The 14,739-nt window shown below is 48.5% G+C and overlaps 1 protein-coding gene across 1 annotated transcript in view; it reads left to right on the forward strand.

Moving 5' to 3' along the window:
- The window catches only part of PGBD5 (piggyBac transposable element derived 5), a 113,167-nt gene extending 98,801 nt beyond the window's left edge, over positions 1-14,366 (forward strand). The window contains exon 8 of the mRNA XM_067711131.1: positions 13,529-14,366. The gene's annotated coding sequence lies outside the window, so the exon portion shown is untranslated. The remainder of the gene's footprint in view (positions 1-13,528) is intronic.
- Positions 14,367-14,739: the final 373 nt, after the last annotated feature.

The following is a 14,739-nucleotide window of genomic DNA, read 5'->3' on the forward strand; positions in this document are numbered from 1 at the left end:
AGACGTCCAAGGCTCCCAATTTCTCCACATCCTTGACAACACTCGCCATCTTTGTCTTTTTGATAATAGCCAGTCTAACAGGTGTGAGGTCTCATTGTGGTTTTGATTTGCATTTTGCTGATGACTGCAAAGTTAGCTCCCCCCCCCCCCAACCCTGCCCGCCGTGTACCTGTTGGCTATTTGTATGTCTTCTTTGGAGAAATTAAAAATAGAACTGCCACGTGATCCAGCAATTCCATTTCCGGGTATTTATCCAACAGAATTGAAATCAGGATCTTGAAAAGACATTAGCACTCCCATGATGACTGCAGCACGATTCACCACAGCCAAGATGTGGAAACAACCTGACGTCCACCGACAGATGAATGGATAAAGAAAACGTGGAACATACATCGTGGATGAAAAGTTAATCAATGGTCAATCTACGAAAGAAGTGGAAGTTTTTATTCAAGCCAACATGAGGTTTATGACCCAGGAGACAGTCATTCATGAAGCCTTGAGGACAAAGCACAGTTGTGTACATTTTTGAGACAAAGGATCCCACATCACGGTAATATGTGGACAGAGTACATAGTCCAGCAAGGTGAGTAGCGGGTCACTGTGACCCCTTACAGGATTGAGAAGGGAATGTTATCTCCTGAACACTTACTATGCTGGCGCCGGGAGGAAATTGCCTTTCTCTTTTGGCGAGCAGGCTTTCCTGCGTCCTCTAAGGGACGTGGTTAACATGTAATGCAGATGCGCCACGCACACTAAAGAGGGGTAGGGCCCAAACGGACAGAGAGAGAATTTTATGTTTAAAACTTTCGCTTGTCCTGCCTTCAAAAGAATTTTTATTTCGTCAACATAAGATGGAACGTTAGTCCTTGAAAAGGATATTCTGCAAGAGTGACAATGTGGATGAACCTTGAGGACCTTAGCCTTAGTGGCAGGACTCTACCTACATAAGGTCCCTAAAATAGCCAAATTCACAGAATCAGGGAGGGGAGTGGTGGCTGCTGGGGCTGGCAGGGGCGGGAATCGAATTGCAGTCAGGGGGCGTAAAGTCTCAGGGGGGCGAGAGGAGTGGGCACTAGGATCTGCCGTACGACATCCTGTGTCACGTTGGCCGTGGTCAACAGCACCGTGTTGGATGCGTACAAACCCGGCAGCTCCAGGCTCGCGCTCCCGCTGTGCTCTTACCACAATAAGATAAAATGTAAAGACAGAAGACGCAGCAGCCAGACACCCGGCAGGGAGAAGCTACGCTCCCCACCCGTCTCCACTGTGTGCTGGGCTCCAGCAGCTGAATCAGCAGGGCTTCCCTGCCGTCCAGGGGGGCTGCGGCCTCAGGGATGTTGCAGGAAGGACTGGGTGCCTTTCTTTCGGGATGTCTTTTGGGACAAGCGTAAACAAACTGAGAATGAACAGCGCAGACACAGGGACCTCGCGGGTCTCTGATTATCTGAGGATTGGCTCACTCAGCAGGAGTGCGTTAGAATAAGCAAGTTCTCTGCTCCTGCAGATGGTACCCTGCAGGGTACAGTCACAGCTGACACCACGCTCTAGCCAAGGAGCCCGGCAGTGGGCAGTGGGCAGGGTGGGCCTCATCCCTATGATCTCATAGACCCTGCACTGTCCCCTGCCCACCTCACTGCCCACCGTCTCTCATTTAAGATAAAAAGTCCCGGGCTTCCCTGGTGGCGCAGTGGTTAAGAATCCGCCTGCCAATGCAGGGGACACGGGTTCGAGCCCTGGTCCGGGAAGATCCCACGTGCCGCGGAGCAATGACGTCCGTGCATCACAACTACTGAACCTGCGCTCTAGAGCCCATGAGCCACAACTACTGAGCCCGCGCACCACAACTACTGAAGCCCGCGCACCTAGAGCCCGTGCTCCACAAGAGAAGCCACCACGATGAGAAGGCCATGCACCGCAACGAAGTGTAGCCCCTGCTCGCCGCAACTAGAGAAAGCCCGTGCGCAGCAACGAAGACCCAACGCAGCCAAAAAAATAAAATAAAGAAAAATTTTTTAAAAAGAACAGCATATTAAAAAATAAAGTAAAAAAACAATAATGTCTTCCATTAACTGTTTAATGTAAGTTAGTTCATTGCCATCATTCATTCAATACATTCAACCAGTCATTCAAGGAAGAACCTTGCACAAATAAAGGATCTTAACTATTTCCTAAATGCCAGCGACAGCCCTCGGTGAGACCCAGATCCTCCACAGCAGCGGTCCTGCCAGGAGGGGACGTCCTGATGCAGAAGCAGTGAGCACTTGCACACTCAGGTTAGAGTTCTGTGCAAAGTGCCTCGAAACCTGAAAGCCTGCCCTAGGGAGAGCAGCTGACTGAGAGGAACTGGGGCTTCAGGGGAACCCGCTGCGCCACCGGGAGGGATGTCCGCTGGACAGCCACTGTAGGGTGAGGGAGCGCTGAGAAAGGGACCTGGTGGGGACGGCAGGGCAGGGAAGGGTTTGTTCTGCTCCCCTGTAGGGCAGGTGTAGGGACTCCAAGGGTAAAGGAAAACAGTGTTTTGTGTATGCATAGGTTTGTTTTTGTTTTCTGGAAAGAAGGCTGTAGAGTTGATCAGATTTGCAAAGGAATCTGTAAGCACCCCTGACTTATGTGAGGGCAAGACTTTGGGAGCTTTTGAGTAGCGGTGTGTTCGTACAGAAACACACCGCGCTCTAGAAGACCCGGCAGACAGCTGCGCGGCCAGAGCAGGACGGCGGCAGTACCACGAGCGTCCGGGCACAGACAGGCCTTTCCTCCTGGACCTCGGGACCCCTGGGCCCCGTGTGAGGGGAGGGCAACCGTCCACCGTCTAGAGCACGAAGCTGGCGTTGGTGCAGTGCTGCTAACTCAGGCACAGCCCTGATTTAGATTCTCTCTCCGTGTAGAAATTGTGTGTACAGCTCTGTGACGCCACATCACGTGTGCAGCCCCCAGATGCCACCACCACTAGCAGGATAGTTCCATCTCCACAAAGAAATGGCTCATTGTTTTCTTTCTTCTTTTTTCTTAAGAGAGAAAACGTGTGTGGTAAGTTGTGTCAGTTGCACTAATCTTAAGCGTATAAGCTGTCGAATAAAAAAATAAATGGCGACGAAAACTCCCTTTTAGTGTATAGCTGTATTAAGATGTAATTTAGATACCCCAAATTCCCCCATTCGAAGCATACAGCCCAGTGCTTTTTAGTATATTTATAGGGTTGTGCGGTCATCACCGTAATCGAATTTTAGAACGCTGTCATCATCCCCCAAAGAAACCCCCTACCCATTAGCAAACACTCCCCTCTCCCACCCCCGTCTCACCCTCTAACCCTGGGCAACCGCTAATCTACTTTCTGCCTCTGTAGATTTGCTTATCCTGGACATTTCATATCAGACAATACGCGGTCTCTTACGACTGGCTTCTTTCACGCAGCGTAATGTTAGCGAGGTTCGTCCACGTATCAGCGCTTCATCCCTCTTTAGGGCTGGGTACTATTCTCATGTATGTATATCCCACATCTTATGTATCTGTTCATCAGTTGGTGGACGTCTGGCTTGTTTTCACTTTGACTATTTGAATAGTGCTGCTATGAACATTTGTGTGTACACGTTTTTATGTAGACATATATTTTCATTTCTTTTGGGAAGACGCCTCGGAGTGGAATTGTTGGGTCATACAGTAAACTCTATAGCTCACCTTCTGAGGACCTGCCAGACTGTTTTCCAAAGCAACTTTGCCACTTCACATTTCCACCAGCAATGTGTGAGGGTTCCAATTTCTCCACATCTTTGCCGACACTTATTATTATTGTCTTTTGTATTATAGCCACCCTAGTGGGTATGAAGTGGTGTCTTCTTATGGTTTCAGTTCGTACTTCCCTAGTGATTACTGAGGTCGAGTATCTTTCCGCTTGTGATCTCTTTCTAACAAATCACTTTAGATGTTGGGAAAGACAGTATTGAAGAAAGGCAAGCATGGATGCAAAGAGGCCCATCTCGGGGCTGCTGGCCGGCCACAGAAGGTAGGGGCTTGGTCTGGGGTAGCTGCGGAAGATAAGCGCCACCCCTGAATTGGGGTATGTTTTGGAGGAAAGAGTGATGAAGCCTGACTCCCAGGCCTTGGGGAGCATGTGTGGACTGGGGGTCAGGAGCAGAGCCTCTGTTTCCGGAGGTACATGAGCCTGGCTGAGGGGCCTTGACTATGTTGCTTAACTTTTAGCTAAATCACTTATTCTTGACTTGGAACTTGGAGCACCATTGTGGACCCTTGAAGAGTTCCTAGTTGTCAAGTATTTGAAGTGCTGTCAGATCAAGAGCAAATGGACTAATTCAGTAAAATTAGTGGTCAGAGTTAAGGGCAGAGTTGGGCTCCGTGTAAGAGAACTTGTTCTGATAATGTGAAGATCTGCTGTGAGTTGTGCCACCCTGGCAGCTGGGAATCTGTTCACTGAATGGTGAGCTGCTGGCATGGTTCGAAAGGGCTTCTCTCAAAGAAAGTGAGGGTAGACTTGATGGAGGGTGAGGTCCACTATGACCCCAAGCTCTGGACTCTTCCTAGACTCCAGTTTCACCATCCGTAGATGGAGAATTGAGACCAGACGCTATGTAAAGTTATGCAGGTGCTTTCACACAAGTGTTCTTTCGGAATCATTAATAGTTACTGAGTGGAGGCACTGGGTGCCTAGTATATTTCTGGGTGCTGCAGGGCTTATAGAAAACTTTAATGATAACAGCTGACATCGTTTTCATACCACTTATTAAGTACCACACACTATATTAAGTGCTGTACATAAATTAGTTCTTTTTAATACTAACAACAGCCCCAGCAGCAGGCACTGTCATGGTCACTAATCTGTAGATGAAGACACTGAAGCACAGAGAGGTTATGTACTTGGTCAAAAATCACACAGCCAGTCAGTGACGAAGCCAGGGCGTGAACTCAGGCAGCCTGACCTCACCCTCAGCTATCACACGGCATCACTAAGATGTGGCTTCAAGTCCGTTTTAGCCAGTTTGGGAAAATAGGATTTCACCGTATGAGACCATTTAGAAAACACGCAAGGCAACATAAAATCCAGGTTGGTTGTTGTGGCTTCTTAGAAATGCAATTTAGGGACTTCCCTAGTGGTCTAGTGGGTAAGACTCGGTGCCCCTAACGCCCCGGGTTCCATCCCTGGTCGGGGGACTAGATCCCACATGCACGCCCCAACTAAGAAAGATCCTGACCGCGGCAACTAAGGCCCAGTGCAGCCAAAAGAAAAATAACTAAATGAAAATGCAATTTACGTTGAGAGAAGCGAAGGTTCAGAGTAAGAGCCCCTGCCCCACATAGCGAGGGGTAAGGGGGCCTGGGAAGCTGCTTCCCTAAAGGAGGGGGACCGCGGGAGCCCTGGCTCAGCGCCGGCGGGAGGGAGGCTCCGGAAGGGCATGGAGACAGGACCCCAGCCCCACGCCCCGGTCAGCTGGCTCACGCCAGGCATCTCGGGACGGGCCCAGCAGGTCTGACCGCACCACCTGACCCCGCGTCCTGAGCAGCCCGGGAGCCAAGGAACCTCCGAGAGGCGCCTGGGAGGCCTCTGCCCCTCGGGACAGCGTCTGGCCCTTGGCCCCGGGGATCGGGCCCGGGACACAGCAGCGCCCAGCACCCTTGCCCCCACCGAGCAGTGACCAGCACACGCGATTCTGTCACCAACCGGTGATGCTAAAGCTTCGTACTGAGCAAACCCCCCGCTGTTATTTTTCTTTGCTTTTTTCTTTTCTGGTGGAAGTTCAGAGGGTGGAAGGGGGGGCTTTGACCCCTGACTCTCCTGGGAGGTCAGCCACCGGCCAGCGCTTCCCTCTCCCCAGGCTCTGCGAGGGGAGGAGGTCTGCGGGGCTTCCTGACCCCGGAGAGGTGGGATGGCTGTGGGGAGATGGGAGGGGTCTGTTAATACAGCCCCAGGAAGCCGGAGCTGATGCTTTTTCTTTCACAACAACAAATTTGAGAACACCCTCAGCTGCAGCTTTCTCGGGGCGTCTCTAAGCAGGGGTGTCCCGGACCCTCCCTGCACCGCAGCTTCCCTCATACAGGAATCCGATCTCTCCGTACCCAGAGGCTTCATTTCTCTCCCTAAAGTTGCAGGCATTCGTGAGCACAAATTTCTGCCTGTCTTCACATTGCCTTCTCCTCCTTGGTGGCATCTCTCCCCTGCCCCTCTTTTATAAGGACATTTGCTATTGGATTTAGGGCCCTCTTGCATAATCTAGGGTCATCTCCCCATATCAAGATCTTTAAATTAATCACAACTGCAGAGACCCTTTTCCTTTATAAGGTACCATTTACAGGCTCCAGGAATTAGCACCTAATATCTTTGGGTGGCCATTATTCAGCCACCCTACAGCAGTCCCGCCTCTGGCCCCTAAAGTTCATGTCCATTCCAATTACAAAATATATTCACCTCGTCCCAACATCCCCCAAAGTCTCAACCCATTACAGCATCAATTCAAGTTGAAAATCTCATCTAAATCTATCAGCTCAAAAGCCTCAAATCACAACATGTAAATCAGGTTTCGGTAAGACTCTGGATGTGAACCGTCCTGGGGGAAGTTTCCTCTCCACCTCTGGACCTACGAAACTAGAAGATAAATTCTTTATTCCAAAATACAAATGGTGGGACAGGCCTAGAATAACAGCTACAGAAATTCTCATTCCAAAAGGGGGAAAATGAAAGGGGAAAGGGGGCCACCAGTCCCAAGCCCTTTGGAAACGCAGCAGGGCAGCTTCCATTAGGTTCAGGGTCTGGGAGTCACCCTCTGGGGCTTGAGGCTCCATCCTCTGGTCCCGTGGCTCAGGCACCAGGGATTAGGACCTATTATCTTTGGGTGGTTATTTGCTGACTCTGCTGCTAGCACTATGCTGGTGTCCGTTGATATTATTGTGTCAAAGAGTATCTTTATTAAGAGTATTTAGCACAACTGTATCTTAGTTAATAGAATACATTTTAGCACAACTGTATCTTAGTTGATAGAATACATTTTAGCACAATTGTATCTAAGTTAATAGAATACATTTTAGCACAATTGTATCTTAGCTAATAGAATACATTTTAGCGCAATTGTATCTTAGTTAATAGAATACATTTTAGCACAATTGTATCTTAGTTAATAACAGACAAGCCTGACTGATGATTATTATGCAGGCCGCCTGACCTTTACTGAACTAAACTTGCCAGCCCCTTTTTCTTTCTGGCCTGTGGGTCAGCTCTGGGGTAGCCGTCCACAGCTGTTTGTTTTTTTTTTGCGGTACGCGGACCTCTCACTGCAGTGGCCCCTCCCGTAGCGGAGCACAGGCTCCAGACGCGCAGCCTCAGCGGCCATGGCTCACGGGCCCAGCCGCTCCGTGGCATGTGGGATCTTCCCGGACCGGGGCACGAACCCGCATCCCCTGCATCGGCAGGCGGACTCTCAACCACTGCGCCACCTGGGAAGCCCCCACAGCGTTTCTTTCCCTTTTGAGCAAGGGCCTCGGCGAATGTGGCCGCCCCGGCCCTCCGCAGGCCCCCTTGGATGCTGAGGAAGACAGGGGCAGGGGCGCCCGCCTCTCCTCTACTGGTCACCTGTTTGCTCACAGCGACCTGTGAGGCAAGTCACTTTGCACAGGGAAGTGACCACTGAGCTGGGCACCCAGCCCTGCCGGGCCAAGTCTGAGCTCTTCCGTCACCCTGGCCCCCAAATTTCCCAGCAGGAGCTCCACGGATTCCTACGTGAACGACAGCCTCCTGTGAGACCCCATCCACAGCCTCTCCCCGCACACGGTGCCTTGGAAGGACCCACACGTCACATGCTCTGAGGAAGCCAGCCGAGTCCGTGCAGGGCAGGAAGGAGGCAAGCTGGGGCGTGGCCTCGTGGCGTGAACGTTCCTGGGAACAACGGGCCCAATCACAGATCCATGTCCTCTTCAGCTGCCGCGAGACCAGGATGTCCTGAGTCCGCAGGGGTGACCAGGGCTCTGCCCTGCAGCAGTGTCCCCGCTGCCCTCTGCCTAGCATCTCACCTCTGCCTCGATTTCTCTCCAGGTGCCTTCCGTTGCCCAGTGTCCCCTCAGCCTCTTCAGAACTCACCTGCCCGTGTCCTCAGAGCCCGCACGCTAGTCTGGACGCCAGCATGGCATCTGGCTTAGCCTTGTGTGCGGTGAGAAGCCGTGTGTCTTCTTAACAGGAAAATGCCTTAATAGAAAATGTCTTAGGAAGAAGCTTTTACGAGCCTCCTGGAAGTGAGGGCTCTTCATTTCCATGATGACGGGTGACTCAGAGAAAGAGCCCTGGGCCAGGCATCGGGGCACAGGCAGCGTCTGTCAGGAACCCCACTGCCCCATCTTGTGATTGAACGGGGGTTCTGGCTCCCCTGCGGGTGTCTGCCCACTCTCGCTGCCTGTGAGGCTGTCATCTGGTTGTCAGGGGAGCTCGGTCTGCGAGTAGTTGATGGTCAAGTTAAAAAGCACCGTGGTCCTCCCTTCTCTAAGACTCATATCCATTGAGGGACAACGGATTTTAATGATAATACTGCTGGTGATGTGACAGACTGACAGGTCATGATAGTTTGAGGTGACGCGATCTTTTAAAATCCCATCACCCAGGCAACCTCTCCGTGTAAGAGCTGGCTTTAGACGCTGGCCACTGGAATGCAGACACGGACCTGGCCATCTGGTGCTTCTGCAGTGGTGTGACCACGGGCATGCTGGAGGCCCTCGCTGCACAGCGGGCTTCTAACTATTGGAGACATCCCTCACAGTCTGGATCCTCTGTCTCTTGGGGTGACTTGGCTAAAATAAAAGGATGCAGCAGTGAAAGACTGTGTTGGGAGGGCAAGTCTGAGTTTTCATTAAGTGAGAGAGAGAGATGCAGCTAATAAAATTCAGGTCCGGCATGTGGGACCCAAGCTGATGGTCTGAATAGCTCTTTCCCCAAAACTATCATCATGAAAAGAGACTTGACAGACGAGAGCACTTATCACTTTGGCAGCTCTGCTTCCGGCCCTCCCTGGGTGGGAGCCACCGGCCCTCTCAGGAGCCCTGCTGTCCCAGGAAGGCAAGGACACGGTGGGTGTTTCTCGGAGGGAGGGGTCGGCTCGGCCGACATGCCCAGGGCCTCAGGAATGCATCTCCTCCCCTTCCGCACGTGCTCCTTGCAGCTGAGAGCACGGGGTAAAGGCCCGTTTATTACAGGGACAGAGGGACACGTGGTGAGCTCTGGCTGCAGGGCTTGTGAGAGCAGCCACCCGGAAAGAGGACCCGTGTCCCAATCGGATCCTCACTGCTTCCCCTAAAGAACTGGCCTGAAGTCCATATGCTTCCTTAAGGAGTTGATACCAAAGAAACCGACTGAGCTATCAGCATAGAACAAAAGAAGAACTTGCACTAATGTACTTTCTTTAAATACATTTCTCAGTTCTACTTCCTCCCCCTTTGAGGGAGGTGATGGAAGTGGGCCTGTCTATGTTAGTTTATTTATCACCTAAGTCCCCGATCCAGCAGGGCTGGTTAGAGGTGTCGGAGATACACACAGACCTTCTCCCAGAGTCCAGGAATGAGCCGTCGGCCTCAGGCTTGAGCCCAGGGGCCACATGGAACTGGATTCTCTGGTCCCTGCTCCGATCAAGCCGTTCTTTTCCCCCAAGAAGCTCTCACTGTCTATATTTGAATGCTTTCTGCAACCCTTATTCATTTTATCGCCTACTTTATCATTATGATAAGTTCTGTCACTCAAAGGCCTCTGACCCTAAGGATACTGGCTTGCAGGATCTTAGTTCCCCAATCAGGGATTGAACCTGCGCTCTTGGAGCTCATCATGGGCTATGAGCTTAGAGGCCCTGTCCAGTGCTGAGGGCTGTCCCTGCAGATGTGTGCACCCTATGGACATCTGGTTCGGAGCTGGCAGGAGGCCAAGCTGAGCTGTGCATGTGGCTTTGGGGATTCATGAGGGCAACAGTGTATTAGCCAGTCAGAACTGCTATAACAAAGTATCGTGGTGGGGCAGGCATAGGATAGACATTCACATTCCAAAAGGGAGAAATTGGAAGGAAGAAAGGGGTGACAGTCCAAAGGAAGTCTGAAACCTACCAGGGCAAATTCCATTAGATTTTAAGGTTTAAGAATAATCCTCTTTGATACTGCAAAGAAAGAAGATCGCAGGTCAATATCTTTGGTGAATATAGATGCAAAAATCCTCAACAAAATATTAGCAAACAAATTCACCGATATATAAAAGGGATCATACACCATGATCAAGTGGGATTTATTCCAGAGATGCAAGGATGGTTCAGTATCCTCAAATCAATCAACATGATACACCACAATAACAAAAGCAAGGATAAAAATCACATGATTATCTCAACAGACGCAGAAAAAACATTTGACAAAATTCAGCATCCATTCATGATAAAAATTCTCATCAAAGCTGGTATAGAGGGAACATATCTCAACATAATAAAAGTCCTCCATTAAAAACCCACAGCTAGGGCTTCCTGGTGGCGCAGTGGTTGAGAGTCTGCCTGCCGATGCAGGGGACACAGGTTCGTGCCCCGGTCCGGGAAGATCCCACATGCCGCGGAGCGGCTAGGACTGTGAGCCATGGCCGCTGAGCCTGCGCATCCGGAGCCTGTGCTCCGCAACGGGAGAGGCCACAACAGTGAGAGGCCCACGTACCGCAAAACAAAAAAACCCACAGCTAACATCATACTCAACAGTGAAAAGCTGAAAGCCTTTTCTCTAAAATCAGGAACAAGAAAAGGATGCCCACTCTCACCATTTTTCTTGAACATAGTATTGGAAGTCCTAGCCATAGCAATGAGACCAGAAAAAGAAATAAAATGTATCCAGATTGGAAGGGAAGAAGTAAAACTGTCCCTATTTGCAAATGATACGATACTATATAGAGAAAACCCTAAAGCCTTCACCAAAAAAATTTTTGAGCTAAGAAGTGAATTCAGTAAAGTTGCAGGATACAAGATTAATATACAGAAATCTGTTGCTTTCCTATACATTATAATGAGCTATCAGAAAGAGAATTCAAGAAAACAATCCCATTTACAATTGCAGCAAAAATAATAAAATACCTAGGAATAAACTTAACTAAGGAGGTGAAAGATCTATACTCTAAAACCTATAAGATATTGAAGGAAACTGAATGATACAAAGAAATGGAAAAATATCCCATGTCCATAGATTGAAATAATTAATAAGGTTAAAATGTCCATACTACCCAAAGCAATCTACAGATTTAATGCAGTCCCTATCAAAGTACCTCTGACATTTTTCACAGAACTAGAATAAATAATCCTAAAATTTATATGGAAACTTAAAGACCCTGAATAGCCAAAGCAATCTTGAGAAAGAAAAACAGAGCTGGAGAAATCAGGCTCCCTGACTTCAGACTATACTACAAAGCTACAGTAATCAAGACAGTATGGTACTGGCACAAAAACAGAAATAGAGATCAATGGAACAGGATAGAAAGCCCAGAAATAAACCCATGCACCTATGGTCAATTAATCTATGACAAAGGAGGCAAGACTATATAATGGAGGAAAGACAGTCTGTCTCTTCAGTTAAGTGATGCTGGGAAAACTGGACAGCTACATCTAAAAGAATGAAATTAGAACATTTTTCTCACACCATATACAAAACAAAAACAAAAAACCCTCAAAATGGGTTAAAGACCTAAATGTAAGACTGGAAACCATAAAACTCCTAGAAGAGAACACAAGCAGAGCACTCTTTGAGAGATACTGTAGCAATATTTTTAAGGATCTGTCTCTTCAGGCAAAGGAAACAAAAGCAAAAATAAACAAATGTGACCTAATTAAACTTAAAAGCTTCTGCCCAGCAAAGGAAACCATGGACAAAATGAAAAGACAACCTACTGAATGGGAGAAAATATTTGCAAATGATATGATAAGGGGTTAATATCCAAAATATATAAACAGCTCATACAACTCAGTATCAGAAAAACAAACAACCTGATTAAACAAATAGGCAGAAGACCTGAATAGACATTTTTCCAGAAAAGATATACAGATGGCCGACAGGCACATGAAAAGATGCTCAACATCACTAATCATCAGAGAACTGCAAATCAAAACCACCATGAGATATCACCTCATACTTGTCAGAATGGCTATTGTCAAAAAGTTAAAAAATAACACATGTTGGCAAGGATGTGGAGAAAAGGGAACCCTAGTACACTGTTGGGGGGAATGTAAATTGATGCAGCCACTGTGGAGAACAGTATGGAGGTTCTGCAAAACACTAAAAATAGAACTACCATATAATCTAGCAATCCCATTCCTGGGTATATATCTGAAAAAAATGAAAACAGTAATTTGAAAAGATACAAGCACCCAATGTTCATAGCAGAATTATTTACAATTACCAAGATATGGAACCAAGCTAAGTGTCCATGAACAGATGAATGGATACATAAAATGTGGTATATATATGTATATGTGGGGTGTGTGTGTGTGTGTGTGTGTGTGTGTGTGTGTGTATAGAATAGAATACTACTCAGCCTTAAAAGAAAGAATAAAATTTTGCCATTTACAACAACATGGATGGACCTAGAGGGTATTATGTTTGTGAAATATGTCAGACAAAGGCAAATACTGCATGCTATCACTTATATGTAGAATCTAAAAAAATAAAACAAATGAATATCACAAAACAGAAACAGACCCACAGATATAGAGAACAAACTAGTGGTTACCAGTGGAGAGAGGGAAGGAAGATGGGGCAAGATAGGGGGAGGGGATTAAAAGATACAAACTACTGTGTATAAAAGGAAATATTGTACAGCACAGGGAAACATAGACATTATTTTATAATAACTTTAAATGAAGTGTAATCTATAAAAATATCGAATCCCTATGTTGTACACCTGAAACTAATACAATACTTTAAGCCAACTCTACTTAATAATTAAAAGAAAATAATCCTCTTTGGCTCCATGCTCTTCTCTCTGGGTCCACCAGGGTGGCAGCCGTGACCCTTCAGCCCTGGAGTGAAATAGAGAACTCAGCTCTGCCCCCCCGCGGTGCCCTGGGCCGTGTGACAGGCAACCTTAAACCACTCTTCAGGGTCATTCTTCCCTCTGCCTGGAGGATGAGGCATGTTTGCCGGGCTGGCGCTATGGTCCTGTCCTATAGAATCCTGGACAGCCTTTCCTTCATCTCATCCTGTCTCGGTCTCCTTCAGTCCAAGCTGGTGGCATTTCTGCTGATATAAAACTCTCAGAAACCTTGGGTCTGGTGGGTCTAAGCCACCAAACAAGAGGGTCTTCTGCAGATCTCCCCTGGAGAAGCTCCCCTCTACCCTGGCTTCTGCTGCGATGGCTGATTGGATCCATCAGGCACATGTCCATAAGCTTCTTAGCAAACACTGCCCAGCACCACTCTAAGTGCTCTCTCCAGAGCACAAGCTTTTCTCATTTTTTATAGTGTGGATTGGTTGGGAATTTTCCAAATCTACACGTTCTGGTTCCCTCTTCAATTTATCTCTTTCCTCTTGAATTTTACTATAGGTAGCAAGGAGAAAATAGGCTGCACCTTCAACACTTTGCTTGGAAACCTCCTCAGCGGGACTTCCCTGGTGGCGCAGTGGTTAAGAATCCACCTGCCAATGCAGGGGACACTGGTTCAAGCCCTTGGTCTGGGAAGATCCCACATGCTGTGGAGCAACTAAGTCCGTGTGCCACAACTACTGAGCCTGTGCTCTAGAGCCCGCGAGCCACAAATACTGAGCCTGTGAGCCACAACTACTGAAGCCCACATGCCTAGAGCCCGTGCTCCGCAACAAGAGAAGCCACCGCAATGAGAAGCCCACACACCGCAACAAAGAGTAGCCCCCGCTCGCCACAACTAGAGAAAGCCCGCGCGCAGCAACGAAGACCCAACACAGCCAAAAATAAATAAAATTTAAAAAGAAGAAAAGAAAAAGAAACCTCCTCAGCTGTGCATCCACGCTGGTCACCTGCAGGTTCTGCTTCCACAAAACACTAGAACACGTGATGCAGCTGAGATCTCTGCCGCTCTGACAGGGAGCGCCTTCCTCCAGGTTCCCTTCCCCTTCCCCGTCTCTTGTTCCTCATTTCCCTCCGAGACCTCACCGGGGGCACCTTCAGCGGTTATGTTTGTATCCTGTCTGTGATGGTGTGTGTGCTCCTCTCTGTAGGGGTCTCTGTAGGCCCCCTCTTCTCTCTGGATCACCTTTCACACCCACAGTCTCTTCAAGGCGACCCAGGCTCTATCTAACACGCTCCTCGAAACTCCTCCATTTCTGCCCACTATTAGTTCGAAAGCCCCTTCCACACTTTTTAGGTATTTGTTACAGTAGCACCTCACTTCCTGGTACCAACGTTGGCATTAGTTAGGGTTGCCAAACCAAAGTACCACCGGCTGGGTGGCTTAGTCAACAGAAATGTATCTTCTCATGATTCTGGAGGCTAAACGTCGGAGATCAAAGGGTTGGCAGGTTGGTCCCTTCCAAGCCCTCCCTCCCTGGCTATTAGACGATCGTCTTCTCCCCGTGTCCTCCTGTTGGTCCTTCCTCTGTGCTTGTCTGTGTCCTAATCTCTTCTTATAAGGACACCAGTCATACTGGATTGGGGCCACCCTGATGGCCTCATTTTAACTCCCGTCTTTAAAGACTGTCTCCAAATAGAGTCACATTCTGAGGTCCTGGGGCTTAGGATGTTGAGGTCCTAACTTCAACATACGGATTTTGGAGAGAACA

This window comes from Pseudorca crassidens, chromosome 16 (genome assembly GCF_039906515.1).
Source record: "Pseudorca crassidens isolate mPseCra1 chromosome 16, mPseCra1.hap1, whole genome shotgun sequence".
Lineage (NCBI taxonomy): Eukaryota > Metazoa > Chordata > Mammalia > Artiodactyla > Delphinidae > Pseudorca > Pseudorca crassidens.